This window comes from Falco punctatus, assembly GCF_963210335.1.
Source record: "Falco punctatus genome assembly, chromosome: 5".
NCBI lineage: Eukaryota > Metazoa > Chordata > Aves > Falconiformes > Falconidae > Falco > Falco punctatus.
In genome coordinates, this window is record NC_137584.1 from 82,483,673 (window position 1) to 82,501,364 (window position 17,692).

Consider the following 17,692-nt stretch of genomic DNA (forward strand, 5'->3'; position numbering starts at 1 on the left):
CGGCCTTCGCGTATCACACCTTCATCTTGCTTAGGAGACATGCGCAGCCCAGCACAGCTCCACACCACGTTGTGTACTGAGAAACACCTGGAGGCTACCTGCCTGTCTCTCATTATCATATATATGTTGCTGTCCTTGGCTCAGGTAGGTCGTCTTCTCATCAAGCTCAGCAGAGTAATGCTGTGGTAGCTCTCACGGGAGCTCGAGGCTACTGTCTCCACAATCACTTCTCAGCCAACCAGACTGAAATGCCTTGGGCTGATGGTGCGGTGGTGCCCTCCCCAGCCACCCGGGAGACTCACTGGAAGGCACCTGGTCTGTTTGATCCTGCAAACACCACTTCTATCATAGGCTGCACAACTGAAATCCAAAAGAATTTGGTCCAAAGCACTAAGTGAGCCTCTTGCCTCATGCGGGAGTAAGTACAGCAAAGAAGATGGGTTTGCTGGTGAGCACAGTTTGCAAGGTCCATGTGCTTGAGCTTTGCGCACTAATGTTCCCTCTCAGAACTATTTCTTACTGTCTCCTTAATCATTCCGAAGACTAGGATTCATTTACTTAAGCCATGGTGGGACTTCCTACTGTCCTGGCCAGAAGGGAGCTGCTGTGCTCCAGTCAGTTTCCCAGCTGAGGAAGCCTGGAGGGGAAACCCAGGGACCCAGGACTTTGAAGCATGCCTCTGAACACACCATCCAAGAAGCTTAAATTGCGACGGAGATCCACAGGCACCAAATTTCTATTGGTTTCACTGGGGGTAAGAGGCCAAAACATCTTTAGGTGTTTGTAAGTGTAACTGTAGGTTGAGGTCCTCACTGGGGCAGGCTTGGTACAAACAGGATAAAACATTCCCTAAAGAGTTACAGTCTGAGTTTGAGGGTAAGGTGCAAGGTAGGACTGAGCAGACAAGGGTGGGAAGTAGCAGAGCAAAACTATAGAACAGAAACTTGCTGCATACCAGGCAACGGTTTCAACTCGCTGCCTGCCTGTTTTATCACACTGAAGGACTCAGAGACATGTCTCAAAGATATTAATGCACCTTTCTTAGCTTTGGCTTTCTACTTCTTGTGCTTCCCAGAGACATTCATATCAAGAAAGTGTCACTGGATTGAGCCATCTCCTAAATTTTGTACCAGGCGGGAATTTATATACCACCAGAAGCTCAGATCCAGAGTAACTGTCTCTTCCAAACAGCTCCCTTGAGACAGAGAGAAGGGTAGAAACAAACGCAGAGACAAGTACTTGCAATGCAAGCACCAGGCACCCAGGTGTGACACAAATTAACTACCCCGGCTACATGCACATCAAACCCTGCCCTGCCTCTGCCTTGCCTTGGAGCAGGGTCCTTGCGTTGCAAGTGTGTGCCGTGTCCTGCTGCTCACCAGAGAGCAAGAGTGCTTCACAGTCGTAACTAGCAAATAACAACACTACCTTCAAGTGGGGAGCGCATGCAAATGTAGTAAGTACTCGGAGAGAAAAGCGATACCTGTTCCATCCCTTCCCGGCAGCGGGAGAGCGGAACAGTTGCAATGATCACCACGCTGAAGTGACAATTCACTCATGGCTTGCTACCTCTGGCTCTGCGGGAAGGATCCCCACAAGGTAGCTGGCAATCGGTTCGTGATTGCTTGGGTCTGAGTATAACCAAGGCCCGGCATTAGCCACCCAAACCATCTTCCCCAGGCATTATCCCAGGCATACTCTAATATTAAAAATAATCGGGGTCATCCGCACCCACTTCTGAGATCTCCGCCTTGCTGTGAGCCTGCCACTGCCATGGATGCGGTGCCCGCAGCTCTGGGTGGGTGGCACTTGGAGGGAACAAGCACTACAACAGAGGCGCTGGTGCTGTAGCTTCCCCAGCTCTGCCCACAGATAGAAATGTAAAAAGCAAAAGCTGCACGGCTGACACAGCTAGAATGCATCTTAGTTCACACTGAATATTCATTTCCCGGCTTTTGCTGAAGGCCTTCAAAAACACAAGCACTCACCAGAACAGCCGCTGCCTCCTTGTGCTATTTTATTTTAGAAGAGGCTGCCCTGTAGAAGATTTTAAGTAACTTCACGAAGTATATAACTAACAGGTCACTTGGCTAAGTAGACCGAGCCGGCTGTCTTACAGTCTCCTCCACATTTTCATTAAATCTAAAATCAGTCAGTATTATGTAATATAAATGCAGTGGCGTCAGAGACTCGAAGCTGAATAAGGATTTTGAATTAAGAGCACAGAACAACCCAGAATTGTCTTCCCAAATAAAAAATCAGAGCACCCAAGGGCTCAGTCTGGCCCCACAGAGGCACGGAATTTCCGTGAAATGGCTGTGAGCTGAATAAGTGCTCTGGGTATTAATATTCAAAGCAGGGCATCACATACGGCTTATGAAACACCTCTTCATGTGGATTAAAGACCTGTTCTCAAGGCAGTGAGCTTCCCATTACAACTGGAGCCACTAGGCTCCAAATTCATTACCATAGCACACTTACTGGATAAAAAAAAAAACAAAACCTGGAAGGCTTCCCTTTCTATTAGCCTCCCTCTCTAACTATTAAGATTCAGCCTCATACCTGACTTGACTAATGATGAGTCCCGAGAGAGTAAACCCAGACTTCAGAGCAGTGCAGCCACTCTGAGTAACCTCTGGTTCAAGGTGAGAAGCCCACGTGGGATTAGTCCAAGCTGCAGCCAGGTGGAAACATTAATGGCCATCATTAAGGGAGCCACAGAGGGGTTTTCCTCAACTGGTGAGAACAGAAGCATCTTTCCAAGAGCCGTGGTAGCTGACCTGGTTTGTAGTCTGTGCTGCTGCGTACCCACACAGGCTGCTGCATGGTCCCCAGGCACGTTCGACTGACCAGGATGACATGCCACCGTCCCACTGGCTTCATCAGCACTCGAATGGCATTGTAGACATTATGGGCCTAATTACACTTAGAGAAGGACCTTAATGCAGGGCAACGAAACCCTCTGTGGATGCTTGCTATGTATTTTACTTGAATGAAAGTCACATCTTTTGTTTCTGGCCAAATATATGTCATGATATATATGTATACAGCACACACACACATACACAAGTTTGGTTTGCTAATGGTTCTCTGTTGCGGTGAAGCATCATCTCATATTGCAGTGCAACACCTTCCCTCCATGTTCTGCTGCTGAAAAGCGAATGCCTCTTGGCTGAGGAGGGCAGATTTGTCCCTATGGTATGGCTCAGTATGCAAGAAGCGATGCAGAGCACCTGTTGGCTTTATTTGCCCGCCATGCAGGTCCTCTGACTGCTAGCCCCGCTCAGTGCTCCAGAAGGGAAGCAGAGGTTTTGGTCTGTTCCAGTGTATCTGTCCCTGTTTTCAGAAACAGTTCCCTAAGTAGGCCAAAAATGTCTCTTACATCTTCAGCCTTAGAGGATACATTTGTAAGGCAACACACACACACGAACGGGGTGACCAGCTGTTCTACTTTTGGAGGTACTGTCCTAGTTCTCAGAAGCCAAGCTGCACTGCACCTCCCATAGCGGAGAGAGGCCAAATGTCCTACTTTCTGTTCTTGGTGGCCTATTTGTCCCACCATGAGAAAGTAAGGTGTGTGACTGTACTCCCCACCGTACGCCGCCTGCACAGAATGCCAACAGACATGCAAAAGTCCCGGACCGCTTCCAAGTTACGTCTCAAAATCCTACCGTTCCAGCTCAGACTCTTGTCTTGCAGCCACGTCCAGGTGCAGTGAATGCTATTAAAATCTGGTTTCCCTGTCCTCTAATGTCACTTCCACTCTGAAATCTCACCTCGTTAACACACGCAGTTCACTGCTCCTAGGGAAGCATATTATCACTTAGCTCTGATTCAGCAAGACAACTACATTTACCTGTGCCTGCTCAGTAGGGCAGCAAGGGACACTCCTGAAGATGTTTTGAACTCTATTAGGCATGCACTTAAACTTAAGCACAGATGTAAGTTCTTGCCTAGACTGATGCCATGATGAAAAAAAGGTTAGTACATCAGAGGGCTAAGCTTTGAACTGAGAATATTTTTGATCATAAACTTCAGAAAAAATTCTTTACATACAAAGAATTTCTTCTGGAAATGCTTGACAAACATAAAAGTAACAGGCTCGATAAAGATCCTGCTCCTGAGCAGTGGGAGCAGCAGGCTGCTGTGAAAATCCAGGTTTCAGCAAGGCAGTGGATAAGAACAGCACCTTTCTGCATTGTCTGTATTAAGCTTTAACTAACTGATGTGCTCTGAATCCCTAAATTAGAAAACAGGTAAAATTAGAGAGCATGGGTAAAATTAGAGAGCATCCCTAAATTAGAACCGCCACCCACTTTTTCTCCTGCAGCGTTTACTGTCAGTCCCAATCATCTTCTGCTCCTCGGTGAGGCAGCCTGGGTAAGAGGCATGGAGGAGTTTCATGTTTGCTTAGACGGCTTTAACACCAGAGCCGCTCTGTCAGTTAAGCAGACAGCAGGAGGCAGAAAGGGAGCGAGACCATCCGTGCGCTTTATCCTTCAAACATTCATTGCCATCGACAAAAGCTGTATTCGTAAGTAAGCACAGGACTCGAACTTCCCGGGCCTTATCCAGCTTCTCAGAGCTAGTTATCTGTGCCAGCAAAGTTTCATGTACATGCAAATCCCTTTTTCCCTGGGTATCCGTCTCCCATGGTGCCAGTGACTACACACATACTGGCCTTTTTTAAATCTTCTCAAGTCTAAATGCTGTATGGGAGACTTTCCTGATCTTTTGTGGGTTACATCTCAGTAGATAGAGAAAGCTGACCTGACAGATCAGATCTGCTGTTTCACACCCTCAGTTTCACACCTCTCCATTCACAAGCTACTTTGCATTTCTCTTCACACTGCAGTTTCAAGCTTTGTAAACTTTAATCAGAGGTTTGATCATAGGGTGTCAGAGATTTGGGGGCAGGAACAAGAACCTACCTTCCCTTCTTTCTTCAAAGCATCTATCCCCCAGTATCAGGGACTGGTTCTTATAACAAACCGGTAACGTGCTTTCAGAGAAGATATATTGCCTTCTACGTTTTGAAATGTTGGGTTTAGTTAAAGCACAAATATTCTCAAAAATAAGGGGTTTGGAAACACTATCTTACTGTTTACAGTTTGGAAAGAAACCCAAATCAACACTCCTGCATTTGTTTTTGAGAGTAGACGTCACTTGTCCTTCACTTTCTGCACAGACAATAACAGTGGGTTTAGATGTCTCGTTATCGTAGCCATGAATAGCTGAGAATGGAAAAATCAACATCTGAAACCGGGTGAGCTTTTGATGCTACCTCCATATGACAGCTTTAACAAGACACCCACCCCTCGTGAGTCACTAACTCTCGCTGCAAGCCCCTGGCCGGAGCGGGAAGCTGGAGCATGCATTGTACACAAAGCCCTTTGGCAGGGAGAAGTTCTCAGCCAGGTTTGTGTGGCGCTGCCTCTGCCTCTGCCACATCCCATCCTCGCTGCGGTCTGCAGCACATCTGCAGGTTCCTCAAGGCAGCTGCTGGGGCTCCTGGTAAAAATGTCTCTGCATTTCCTGGTGACTTGGGATTTCCTCGAACGCTAAGGACACTTGAAATGGAGCAAGCGAGCACCATCAGAGGGGCGGGCAGACTGTGACAAGATGTTCGGGTCAGTTAATCCAGGGCTTGGCAGAGTCCCGTGGCTCTGTGGCAACAGTGAGGTTAACACACTTTTCTGATTGCAGCACTAGTTATTAACCAAAAGACACATTCAGTGGGTAAGGGTGGGAGAGTCTCAGCTCCCTGGCTTATATGGGAAGAAGAAAGTACCCTTCAGGACTTCAGACTCTGCAGTAAAAGGATGCATTTTGTGAAAAGACAGTAGGTACTATCAGGGAAAGGATTTCAGACACACACACACCCCCCCCAACACCTTGTTAGGTTATCGGCTGAGGCAGGAACGCTCTGTGCTGCTGAAGGTGAGGTGCCACTGAAGTGTGGGTGACGAGCAGAGCCAACACAAGAGCCGGTGGCAGGGTCCCCCCCGAGCAGCCGAGAGATAAGGGTCCTCGCCCAGCGCAGCCTCGGCAGGGTGGCTGGCACAAAGCGCGGTGGAGCCCGTCTCTGCCTGCCCTCACGTTGCCAGGATGAGCCCCACAGAGCACAGCAATTATTTGCTATAGAGGATGCATTTTTGGCACCCAGTAAGCAATATGTTGCTGTCACCCTCATGACAACTCCGTAATCTCTTCTTTCCTTTCCAGTGTTATTGTCCCAGTTTCCAAGAAGCAGACATGAAGGATTTACTCTTCTGGGGTGGGATAATTCCTCACCAGGAAAGAAATGAACAGAGACAGAGTCGGGAAATTCTTCACTTGTCTATTTTTATTTACAGTGGAGTTCCTGTTATTATCTTGAACAAAAATAGCACAACAGCAAGGCTGCAGCCAAGTTTCCTTTGCCTTTCTGCGGGAGCCCATTGACGCCAGCCCCCAGCCACAGCCCCCTCCCACCGCCTCTCCCCACGGCCAGCACTGGCTCAGCCCAGGGCAGCCCCAAGGATGGGCACCAGTGGTAGCCCCACGCCTCACATGCTCACCTAGTGGCACTCAACCAAACCAGCACTTACAGCTCCTGGCAAGTCCTGTCTGCACCTGAAGGTCCTGAGACAGCTGGTAGCAGCCAGCCAGCATCGGCACTGGCGATGGTGCGGAGATCCCGACAGTGCACACTGCCCCTGCGGTCCCCCCTCCAGGGTGACGAGTTAAACCACCCGGGTTTAATATTTACCAGCAGAAGCAAACAGGTGGTGATACCCCTGTCAAAAAGTAACACAGGCCATATAAAGTACTACTAAAAGATGACACAAAAAGAGGCAGAGAAGTGGTACCGTCTCCACGGTAACAGCTTCCATATTGAGAGGCTTTCCATTTCCAGCAAGGTTACGCTATGCCCACAGTGACGCCAAGGGGAGAGCAAGTGGCAGCACCTGAGTTATCATCAGATGAGTTACTGTCCTTGGGATGCGGCAAAATCACAGGCTGTTTTTAAGTGCTTCTCCTTTAAAAATCAATTGGTGGTTTTCACAGCAAACCTAGGTTTTGGACATCATCTTCAAATCCATCATGTTTTATCTTCAGAAAAAAAGGCAGGATCTGCCTTTTACAAAGCCAAGGAGCTGCCAACTGCTTCTCACTTCCTCCCCAGCAAGGACGTACGTGTAGGACAAAATTTTCAAAGCACCTCCAGAGATTAAGCACACATCTCCTATTGACCATCAATGGGACAAGCGCACCCAACTCCCTTAAGCTCCTCCAGAAAGCTCATCTTTTGATGTCATTTCAAAGGCTTCAAAGCTAAGATTTGTCTCTTTGAGGCGGGAAAAAAAGGAGTGCGAAAGCGTTAAAGCAACTCATCTTAAAGCCCTTTGCCTAGTCCTGCCAGGGTGCAAAGCATCACCAAGCGGGGAGCCTTCCCTGGCTCCTTCCCTGGCTGACCCTGCCGCTGTGATGCCCACGACTGCCCTCTCCCAGGGAGGAGAGGGATGGGACCGAGGAAGACGGTGGCAGAGCCAGCAGCTTGGCCCGGGGTTTGAAGGGCCTGCAGCAAGGGAGTGACATCTCCTACCCAAGGAGACCAAAGTGCTCCAGAGCTCCAGAGTGCTAACACCACTCGTGCTAATCCCTGCCTTATGGCCAGGCAGCAGAGGCACGGGCAGCGAGTGTGCCTTGCTCACAGTCAAAGGCAGGAACTGCTACTCCTGGCTTTGCTACAAGGACAAGCCCTTTCTTCCCTGTGCATCTCCCCACCTTTCCCACATCTGTTTTCTTTGACACCAACCAGAAAGTCCTCTTTGAAACATTTCAGCCTCTGAGATAGGAAGTTGCTGCTAAGAGCTTCATGAAAACATGCAGCTGGACATGGTCTCTTCAAATGCTCCTTCGAAGGGAAAGAATTATTACACCTTATTGAGCATCAGAGAATTCAGTCTTCAGCCTGTGGCCCGCTCTTATATGGAGTGGCTGGATTTTAATAGATGCAAACTGTAAAGTTTTTTCCTATGATTATGGTATCCATAGCAGTGCTAGGCTGAGTAGACTCTCTGAGTGCTCATTTTCTTCAGTATTATGAGAATTCAGTCAAAGTCAGCCCTCAGCACCGTGAGAATCATATAAATCCATAGGAAAAAAAGCAGTCTTAAATAGTTCCACTACTCACTGAACACTTCTTTTCCCTCCAAAACAGATCAGGCAACCAAAATGAGAAGTTATGTTTTGTGGTTTGCCCAGGGAGGGGAGAGACAGAGAGTTTGGGGGGGCTCCTTTGCCAGTTTTGCTACAAAAAACGCGATAGGCTGAACCAGAACATCGCCATCCTGGTTGTTACTGCTCCCCAGTAACAGACCAGCTCCCCAGTCATGCACAGCGGTTTGCTCGTGCCCCCACCGAGCCGGGAGCTGGCCCTGGGCAGGAGAGCCTGGCTCAGGCAAGGCGGCAGCGGCAGCCGCCCGGAGTTCATCCTCTGACCTCCCGTCCCGCTCCTTGCCATGATGTCATTTTTGCAAAGTGCAAAGTAGGCGCCTGTTTCTGTTTCCATTGCGGTATCACCGCCAGCAATGATAAGGATGATTTATTTTGATTACAGTACCCAGGCACTCCAGTCAAACAGGCAGGCCCCCCGTGTGCCAGATACAGGGCAAAGCAAGAAACGCTGAAGGTCACCTCCTCCCCGGTGAACTTGCCATCTGGGTGAGACCTTGTGCAAATACCTTAGCAATGTAAATGCCATCTTATGGTTTCCTAATCACCTCAATGAATCAAGGTGGGGGGCTCTTGTTTACCTTACAAAAGCTTCCCAAAATAGCAGAGCAATCAGAAACGTTGGGCCGGTAAGCACTTCCCCATCCCCACAGTCCCTCCTCTGGAGTGGGGCAGCGGGGGGAGTCCCCGGAGGTAGCTCTGCCCTGCTACCCCCCTGCAAAAGATGCCCAGGGAAGCTCCCCCTGATCCCTCCTCCCTCCTCTGGCTCTCTGGGGCTGTGTTCTGTCTGCAGCACAGCCAGCTTTTATGTCTCCCCAGGGGCAAGAGAGGGAGGGAGAAAGCCTGGCTGAGGAAATGGGGATTAGCCGGCACCACTGCTCGCTCCACTGTGTTCCGCTGGCCTCCACGTAGGACATCCACCGGAGGTGTCACAGCTCCCATCGCTCCGTGGCAGGGACACCATGCGTCCCCCACCTGCAGCGACATGTGCTTCCCTTAGCTACTGCCCTGCAGCTGTGGCTCACAAAAGAACTTCTTAGCCCAGAAGTCTCACTGAAGCCAGTGGAAGAGCTCACATCACCAGTTAGGGCTCACACCTCCGGGAGCGAGCAGGGTGGCAGGGAAAGGGAGTGAGGGGCTAGGCGGAGATGAATGGGTATATTGTTCCTGCCTGCCTGCCTGCAGTTTTATTAAGTGCAACATCTTTCATAAGATATTAGAGCTGGTTGACATTTCTCAGCCAACACTTTTTAAAAAAAAATTTCAGCCAGAAGTTGCTTTCAGAAAACCTTCTGGTTGGAATAAAAAGTTGCCAACTTTTCTATTATTTTTTTCTATTTTCACAGGAAAAGTCCTTTTTTTTTTTTTTTTTTTTTTCCCTTCACTGTTTCTTACTCCTTCCCCATTCCTTCAGGTAAAAAAAAAGAAAAACTATAACAGAGCAGTAGGTTTTGGATTAATGTTGACAACCTTTCAATAATACTTCACCCAGCATGACTTGTTTTTGTGAGAATGCTGAGCTACTGTAAAACTTTTCAAGCAACACTTAGAAAGTTGTCACTGAAAGAAGGTGTCATTTCTTAGAAACCTTGATAATCAAACCAGGGATCTAGACCCAAATGTTGCCAGAGCCTGGGTGGGTTGATTTGGGTCCTTCTCTGGCACCAGCTGTACCCAGCGCTGATTTGGCCAGAGAGAAGCCGAGGCAGGAGAAGAACCTGCCCCAAGCCATGGCGTGCCAGGAGGAGAGCAAGGAGCAGCTCCAGGCTCAGGAGATGCGGCGGCCTTTGAGAGAAGGCCGTGACAGATAGGCGCAGAGGAGGTGAGGAGATGGCAAGGAAGGAACGGGGACAAGCGTGGGGAGAAAGCATCCAGTGCCCTGGCTCTGCGCTCCTGCATGCCGCTGCCGTGTGGGTTGGTCCGCCGGCAATGCCAGCCCCCAGCCCCCGGCTAGCACCAGGGATAGGCGGCACCAGCACGGGTCAGTGGGGCTTGCAGGCAATGCACAGGCTGAAAAGATCGTGAAAGACATGGCTGAAAGTGTCAGCGCAGGTAGCACTGAGTCAGTACCACTCCCTCCCTGAAATCCTTGCTCAGGCAGCTGTTCCCAGGGCTGCAAAAACAAAAGGCGTGAGAAGAGAAGGAGACCCAGGGAAAAAAACAAACTACAGCTATAGAGTGTAACTATCGTAAACAGCTAATTTAAGCAGCTTAGCACAAGTCTTGTTTTGGGCATCGTAATGGCACGCTGGCTGCATCCATTATGTATGGAAACAGAAATTTGCTGATTCAGCTGTGAGGGCTTTTGAAGTGATGGCAGCTGAATTCATCCTTTTAACTGAACAGGCACGTTCTTAACAAGCTGCCGCTTCTCCAGCCTGACAAATGGTTTCTAAGACATCCCTTCTCTTTCAGCTGTTTGTCACTCACTCACGCTCCTTCAGGTATAGACGCTTGTGTGGGTTTTGGTTGTTGTTTTTTTTTTTTCACAGCAGAGCACTCCCTCTTCCTCTCCAGCCCATCTGGCTGTGCAGCATCACACTGCAGAAACTCTTATGCAGCACCAGAAAAAAGAAAACAGCTGGGGAAAGGTTACCGTGTCACATGCCCTCCCCCACAGATGCTATAATCTGATATACTCAGCTCTCAGTATCTGGGGTAATGAGGGAAAAGAATGAAAAGCAGAACAAATACTACAAAATACATGTAAATAAGGCCCCAGGAATATCGTGCTTTAACATCTTTACCTTTGAAAAAAAAGAAGTTTAAGATGCAGTATGAGGTTATAAATAAAAACAAAACCCCATTATGTATTATACTTTAAAATGGCTCTGAAAGAGTTCTGGGTTTTTCAAACATGGCACATCTAATCTGTAGATCAGATAAGGCACCCACAGATAATCAAGAGTTGACTATAAAACATCTCTTTTTGAATGACAGCTTGAAAAGTTCATGCACATTTCTTATGACAAATCCCCTAATTATCATTTCCATCAATAGACTGTTAACACATATTCCGGGCACTACAGGCAGGAGAGAAAAAACAAGTGGGAAGTACCAGAGCCTTATCGTTCAGATGATAAGAAGTGCAAATTCTAAGCAGTGTTAGAAAAAGCCAGTGGTCAGCTCAGACGAGGATGGGGTTTGTACCTTGCTCATCAAGACTGCCCGCTGTAGCCAATGTCATATGCCATGACACCAGAGAGCCTGTAGACGTGGCCCTCAAACTCAAGTTTCACAGCTTCTCTATTCAGCAGCAGGCAGGGAAGGGGAGGGCCAGTGGGACAGAGCCCGTCCAGGGGGTTCACGCTCCCTCCACATCTCGCTGGCTGGCACGGATAGTGAAACCTGGCCTGAGGTCTCCCTGGCAATCCTTGTGTGCTTAATCAGATGTGTGAACGTAGTCCTAAAATAAAACTGAACTGCATTTTCCACCACCCCACCCCCCACAATGAGAAGCCCGCCCGATGTGCTGTGTATAGGTGATGCTGTTGGTAACTTCTCTCTGCAGGTGCAGCTTTAGGAGGCGGACAGTATGGATTTCAGGAGCGCACGGTCCAGCCATTCATTAAGACAGAGTCAGTCACAAAATTCAGATCCAGACCTGATAAAACCTTCAAGTACATCCACGTTTCAGCCTGTGTTGCAATATGGGGTCTGGCTCTGCCCATCGTGAAAACAATTACCTCCAAAGCACAGCATTCTCCCTAAAACCCAATTTCTACCTCCTCCTTAAGCAAAGTTCATGAATTTAGATGTGGGCTAGTCAGAGTGGCCACTTCACAAAGGGATGCAGAGGCCAGCTCAGACCTCTGGCTGAGGAAGAAGGAAGCATCACCTGGAGCCCTCACTGCATCTTCATGTGCCCACTGGGACTCCCCCCGCCTCAAACCTAAACCTGAGCAGACCACAGCTTCCCATGAAGCCATCCCAAGTCAGCTTCCCACTGGTAGAAAAGCCTAGTTTGAACACCCGTTCCCAGACCAACCAGACCACATCTCCAAGCATTCATGAGCAGTTGGAGGGAGAGGCTCAGAGAGACCAACCCAAACACTGCAGCCTGAGCTCACTGCTGGCCAAACACTGGTGACTCGCTGGGGCTGGAGTCCTAAGTGCTGGAATTTGCCTCTTGTTCTGGTAGCTGTACCCTGACAGCCAAAAGCTGGCCAAGGGCACCCAGGCAGAGTGCCCTGTGGACCCACAGAGCCCTGGCAGCGCTGCAGGATGATGCCAGGCAACAAACTTTTAGGAGAACACAGAGGAGTTGGATCATGGAGACTATGCTACAAAGTGCTATTTTTGTCCCTTCTACTCATAACAGGGGCTCAAGTCCACGTGTGGCACTTCTCTTCCACTCTGAGTCACTGGGACCATTTTCAATGGCCCATACATTAGTACCACATAGGCAAAGCAGTTTCTCAGCTCTTGTTGGCTGGACCTCCAGCTAGAAGACAGCAATACAGCAAAGGAGAGGATAGAAAAGGCTCTGAGGGGCTCCCAGGAGTTTCTTCTCCCAGAATGCACGACAGCACCCCTGTCCAGCCTAAGAGGTGTGGACATCCAGGGTACCGCTCTGAGATGCTCCTGAGTCCAGACCTCCCACCAAATTGCTCCAAAGTAAGTGCCCTCGCCAGTGCCCAACTTGGAGGAAGGTGTCTAAGCTCCTGGGCCACCACGACCCCGCAGACTCCACAGGAGGAATGCAGCACAATTGGGGGGCAAGAAGGGGATGCACCAGGGACATTCCCCAGCACCCTTGCTCCTCCATCCACTCTGTCAGGAATTCACCCCTGCAACGGGCACCGGCCTATCAGGTTCACAGGCTACATGACCCAGAAAGGCAAATGATTATTTGGGATACAAAATATTTACCTAGAAGAGTAGGGTAAAGTGCAGCAAACTTTATGAAACCCATTATGAAACTCCATATGCAGATCTCATGCACCTGGAAAGCCCTTTGGTATTCTTGTGACAGAGCAAGTCCTAAAATGGAGGGATCTTCTACCCAAACATCAGTGAGATCGTGTCACTTGCAGCCACTGGGTCAGAAGGAACAGACTGCTTCTCGCAGTGACCCGTTTAGTCTTCCTCTTTGTGGCTGTGCCTTTCTCATTTAGGAGATCAGCTTGCTCTTGCCAGATGAAGTCAAAGTCACCACTGTGAATCCAGCTTTTTTTTCCTTGTTTCTTGGAAAGCACCAGTCAGTACCATGTCAAGAAAAACAAACAGAGAGGTTTGCTTAGGATCTATTTAAAGCAAAGCATCAGTGGTAGCTCCAATAACAACCCCGGGGCCAGTGCTGATGTTTGTGGCAAAACTGGGGCTACTGTGCGTGAGAAGGGCAGAATCATTGCAAAACTGCAGTGAACATCCTGTCTTCCAACCAAAGAGGTCATAGCCATGCACAGTGCAAGTGAGAGCACTCCGCTCCAGCATCCTCACTATCCAGGCTGCTATTTGGAGTCACTGACCATGTAGGAAAAGTCCTGGAGCTCAAGCACTGCAAGCTGACATAAGGTCCCGAAATCCAGCAGAGACACCCTGAGCAACCCAAGAGGAGGATCTGAGGTTTTTTCCTCTGCCTATCAGACCCTGGGTGGATGAAGATTTCTCTGACCTAGGAGAAAGCCTGCACCTTGAAGGGGGGTGACCCAGCAGCGTGCTCACTGCCACCCCCTCCCACACCCACCCTCGGTGTCTGGCAGCAGAAACCAGCTGGGGAGGCAGTGGTGGAGCAGACCAGGGGCTGCAGAAGTTCCAATCCCACCGGGGTATTTCCTGCTGGAAAGCACAGGGACACGCACCCCACACAGCTGGGAGTCCTACACCACACGCACGCTGAGCCCAGGGAAAGGGCTACTAGCGCATCCCCACCTCACAAGAGCATAGTGAGGCTAATATCATTAGTCTCTATGAAACACTCTGATGCTCTCCATATGGAGCACAAAGCGTTATTAAACAGCCATGCAGAGCAAAGCAAATAGTGCTTCGCTTTTATTTATATAAGGTATTCTGCTGATACCATACCCTTGGGAAACAGTAACGGCTATGGTTACGATAGAGTATTTACTACCACCTCAGCTCACTGCAGCAATACTGACCGTACCTCTAAAAGCAATCTCAGAAATGTCTAGTCCACAGGGAATCTCACTCTGTCCCACTTACAAGCGTGCCAGTGCTTGGCTTTTCCTTCTGCAGCTCTTTTCTGTAAAAGAGACATTCATAACTCCAAGCTCTTTACCAGTGAACCTAATCCAGCAAGTATCCAAGACATTCAGGAAAAGAGACTTTCATAGCATTGGAATTTTTCCATGCCAGCACTTTTTCATCCTAAGATAAATGGCTTTTACTTACGGGGCTAAAGGGTCTATTCTTTTCAAAATACTTCTCAGCTTCAAAGCAGCAATGGAAATTGGCCGTGCACCTGGCCAGCTGATCCAGCCTGGAGTCAGCCAAACAGCAAAAGGCATCTTTCTTTCCTGCAGCGCCAAGCGGTGCTGTGCAGTGGACAAGCAGGCTGGAGGGCTGATGTAAACAGGCTAGCACTTAATTAATCAGAATGTATTTAAACAGAGCCCGGTCAACACGGCGGACTGAATTTCCAGCCCAGGGGCTGGTGGCCAGGACTCACCTGCCGTTTTGGATGCCGGGTCTTGGAAAAGCCTCCTTCTGGGGAGATGGCTTTTAGGCACCTGGCTGCTGCACTGGGGCAAACCCCCCCTGAGCCCTGTCACCTACGCAGTTAACCTGAGCAGGCACTGAAGGACAGTCCCCTGCAGCAATTTGGGAAGAGTCCACACCAGAAAACAGCTATGCCAAACCCCCTCTGCTCACAGACTCCTCTCAGGCACGAGTGAGAGCTCCTGCAGATACTGCATGGAAGTTGATTTATTTTTATCATAGGGAAGTCTATAGGCTCCACCTGATGAGACACTCTTTGTCCTTCTCACGAGACGAGCTTAGCAAGCACCTTGCTGAAAGCAGTCTTGACCAAACTGGTCCTGGCCCTGGACAGCAGAGAGAAGTACAAAGCAGGGGAGGAGGAAGAGGAGAAGATGCACACTGCTTGGGGGAGCTGGGCACTGTACTTGGACACCGGCATGGGTCACCATGTTTGCCTGCAAAGCAACTTACCTGAAGCCCAAGCAAGAGCCAAGAGCCGCTCCCAGCCCTTGCCTACCACTCTGCAGGAACTGGGAGGGCTCAACCAGAGATGACTAGAAAGTCCTAGGAGATCTTGGAGCCATCTGTGTCTTGCTCCGAAACTCTTCCCTCTGCAGCTCCCTGCTGCCCAGGACCACCCATTTCTCCCCACCTTGCTTACCATTCCCCATCCCCAGCACGTCCCTCCTCACTATGCTCCCACCGCAGCCAGCCCACGGCTCCTGGCTGTCCAGCGCCAAGACCGCCCGCAGGAGGTTGCACAATGCTTGGCCACATTCAACTTGACCCAAGCTGGGGTTGTTGCTCTCACTTTCAAGACCCAGAGCCATAAAAAGTGATGGGATTTGCTGGCCAAGGAGAGGCCAGGGCGAGCTGATGCAGTGCAGGCTCCTGAGGTCAATGGCTGCAGCATTGTGCCGGGGGAGGACATGCAATGCCTAATGTGGAAATGTTTGTATTTAGAGCAAGATATAGTTACATTTAGCCCGTAGCAGCTGCAGAGGCTGTTTACTGTAGCACACAGTCCTCAGCCTATTAGCTGAAAGCCTGACAGTGACCAGATGCAGAGAGGAACACTGCGAAGCCTGCAGCCATATTTATCTCCTTGCCAAGATCCCAACAATACCTTGCCTAATAAGTCTGGCACAGAAATAATCATTTAAAGAGCTAAAAAACACAACATCCGCAGCCCATCTTTACAGCCAGAAGGGGAGTTTTGTGAGGGTTACAGTCTAATCTTTCACCGTCCCAAGTGCTTCCCTCCTACTTCACAAACAGCGGGGTGATTTATTTCCTGAAAGGCTGGACACGAGCCTCCTGCATGCAAACGCTCAGCATGGAGCTGCACCTCTGCAGCCAAACCCAGCGGCTGCACGGGGAAGCAGGGAGCACCAGAAGCCACCACGCTGCACCTGCAGTGCCGGCAGGCTCTTCGGCATGGGGGGTCACCTAATTCACGAGGGGCTCCCCCACCACCCCGCACCTCCGAAGCTGGGAGGAGAGCTGGTCCCTAGGGCGGGCAGCCCTGACCCTGCTGCTGAACCACGGCGCGCACGCAAGCACCGGTCTGCGCACGTCTGGCGCGGGGAGAAGGACAGGCTGTACTGCCACAGCGCGTGTCCCAGCAACACCCAGCGCTCCGCTCATTAACCTTAACCTGCTGAATTAAAAAAAAAAAACCCACACAACATAAAAAAAAAAAAAACAAAAAAACAAAAAAAAAAAAAACCAGCCCAACACTCATTAGGTGCTTTCTGAGTACACTGAGAACCCTATCTTTGCTAGCAGGAGATGCTGGGTGTTGGATCAACTGGATGTTGGATCAACATCAACACCAAGAAACATAAAGCTGCGCTCCGCTGGTTCACGTAGTTGATGACCTTGGCTCGCAGATAAGCCTGTGTAGTATGAGCTTCTGTGTTTTCCAGGCTGCAGGTACCAGGTGTCGTTGAAGGTCAGCGTTGAGGAAAGGGCTCTCCCACAGTTGGGAGAAGGTTACAGAGAGTGATTTTTATGCAACATAAGCTTGTAGATGATTAACAATTTTCTTTCAGTTAACCACGAAGTTAATAGTTATTCAAAGCACTCCGTTGTAATGGGAGTGGAGATGGGGAGACGTACTACATTAACCTTTAATCTTGGACTGTGCAATAAAAATTAAAATGGAATAAGGCACATAAGTATGATTAATTCTGCTTGCAAAGGGAGAGGGTGTCAGTGTATGCTTTGGGTGGGAGTGTTTCCTTCTGACAGCAGGGTGCCTGATGCAGGTGAGGATATGCCACAGGAAGGCTTCACTCAGTGTTCAGTCCTGTGTTTTCTGCTTTTCTCAAGCTCAAACCACGCTCCGTTTCAAAATCCACCTTGTTAGCTCTGCACCTCCTAAAAATATCTAAACATTCAGGAGCGGATGGATTCTTTTTTGTTGTTGCGAAGGGGAGAAAGGAGAAAGAAGGGTGAAACTTGGTGATTGGTGGAAGAAGGCTACTATCAGTGAAACATCTGCTAGCCTGCACCTGCTGTGGTGCACAGCTCCAGGGAGAAGGATGGAGGATTTCCGAAAGAGCTATGCCTCCCTTAAGCCCCCCTTGCCTTGCCTTGGCCACCTCTCTAGCCGCAGCCGTGGTTTGAGCTCGGCACTGAGCACAGCCAGTGCGGTTCCCCTGCCCAGGGCTCACCAGTGCCTCCCAGCCTCGGCCCGCACCACAGCTGCTTTTCCCAAAGACATGGGGCCATTGCCATGCGCACAGGGACTTGCTGAGGTCAACGCCATCGAGTTTCTTTTCTGCTTGCAAGCTCAGTGGCAAAC

General features: G+C 49.6%; 1 long non-coding RNA gene across 1 annotated transcript; it reads right to left on the reverse strand.

Annotated features, from left to right (window-relative positions):
- Position 1: 1 nt before the first annotated feature.
- Positions 2 to 17,692, reverse strand: LOC308064441. Its single transcript, XR_013928383.1, has 3 exons — positions 14,575 to 17,692; positions 14,327 to 14,425; positions 2 to 13,761 (listed from the first exon to the last, which is right to left on the reverse strand). It is a non-coding gene; the product is annotated as an uncharacterized lncRNA (long non-coding RNA).